The sequence below is a fragment of the Pseudophryne corroboree genome, unplaced genomic scaffold (assembly GCF_028390025.1).
Source record: "Pseudophryne corroboree isolate aPseCor3 unplaced genomic scaffold, aPseCor3.hap2 scaffold_387, whole genome shotgun sequence".
In the NCBI taxonomy this organism is placed as follows: Eukaryota; Metazoa; Chordata; class Amphibia; order Anura; family Myobatrachidae; genus Pseudophryne; species Pseudophryne corroboree.
The window spans coordinates 27,474-29,130 of record NW_026970032.1 but is presented as its reverse complement, the minus strand read 5'-3'; the positions used below and the strand labels follow the sequence as shown (position 1 = coordinate 29,130).

The 1,657-nt window shown below is 35.8% G+C and overlaps 1 non-coding gene across 1 annotated transcript; it reads left to right on the top strand.

Annotated features, from left to right (window-relative positions):
• Nucleotides 1-237: 237 nt before the first annotated feature.
• On the top strand, nt 238-311 carry TRNAN-AUU (transfer RNA asparagine (anticodon AUU)). Its single transcript has one exon. It is a non-coding gene; the product is annotated as a tRNA-Asn (tRNA).
• Nucleotides 312-1,657: the final 1,346 nt, after the last annotated feature.

Below are 1,657 nucleotides of genomic sequence, written 5' to 3'. Positions count from 1 at the left end.
CCTACCTCTGGGTTATGGGTCCAGCATGCTTCCATTGCAGTACTCTGCTGCCCATGTAAGTTCAAGAGATCCTGAAGCACTCACTCATCATGGGAAAGTACCAATGTGTTTATTCGTTGGTTGATGGAAGAAACATCTTACAAAAACTCTCCAGATTATTGATTTTTTAATGTTTTTCTAGGAAACGTTCTAGATGTATGCTTATTAGCCTTTGTCAGTATGTACTTTTTGCAAAGTGTCTCTGTGGCGCAATCGGTTAGTGTGTTTGGCTATTAACCAAAAGGTTGGTGGTTCAATCCCACCCAGGGACGTAATTAACCTTGTGATCAGATTTTGGTGATATTTAAGTAGACAAGTCAAAATTTCAAACCTCCTCTTATGGTGTAGGGTACATGGCCTTCTCTGATGTAATCAGAGTTAGATTTGATTCAGTGATTTTATAAAAAACAGCTAGGAAGCACAATTTAGCAGTGGGTTGCAGAGAAAAAAAATATGCTGGCAGAAAAATCCAATTGAGTGATTAAACAGCTCTTCATTTTCTGGCTTTATTTTTATGCTAACAAATTTGTTCTCTGAAAAGTGTCCACAAAGCCAAGTCTCTGATTAACACCTTTGTAAGGATGGTTTTTCACCTATTACTAAATTAAACTTGCTTCATTGGAAAGGCAGCAAGATGCATCCTCATTTCAATGTCTACTGAAATAATACAAGTTGACACCAGGAAACATTAACGCCACTGCATCCTTGCTGCTTTCTCATGTGGAAGTCTGTTTAATGTGAAAACAAGGTGATATATAATTAGCACACAGGTAAGGAATTAAGAAAATCTTTATTTAAGGGTGAAGATGTTTCTCACAAAATTGTTGACCCAATGCATCATTGAAATTCAAGCTGGAAAGATGATTTTAATATATCACTTGTACATTTTGTATTGCTCTTCTGGTGACAATGTAGTTTGTTTTTGTCAATTACCATTTTAATAATAGGGTAAAGAAAATTAAGTGGATTTTTGAAAGAAAACAATACTGTCAATATACTATTAAAACAAATTAAAATGGTAAAAGTTATTGTACTTTAAGTAAAAATAAAAGAGACAAAATATCAATCCCAGTTTTGGATTACTTTAATTAACAAAAAAAAAATGCATATAGCAGAGGATAGTTTCAATCTGCCTACCTCTGGGTTATGGGCCCAGCATGCTTCCATTGCAGTACTCTGCTGCACATGTAAGTTCAAGAGATCCTGAAGCACTCACTCATCATGGGAAAGTACCAATGTGTTTCTTCGTTGGTTGATGGAAGAAACATCTTACAAAAACTCTCCAGATTATTGACTTTTTAAAGTTTTTCTAGGAAACGTTTTAGATGAATGCTTATTAGCCTTTGTCAGTATGGACTTTTGCAAAGTGTCTCTGTGGCGCAATCAGTTAGTATGTACGGCTATTAACCAAAAGGTTGGTGGTTCAATCCCACCCAGGGACCTAATTGACCTTGTTATCAGATTTTGGTGATCTTTAAGTAGACAAGTCAAAATTTCAAACCCCCTGTTATGGTGTAGGGTACCTGGCCTTCTCTGATGTAATCAGAGTTAGATTTGATTCAGTGATTTTATAAAAACAGCTAGGAAGCACAATTTAGCAGTGGGTTGCAGAGAAAAA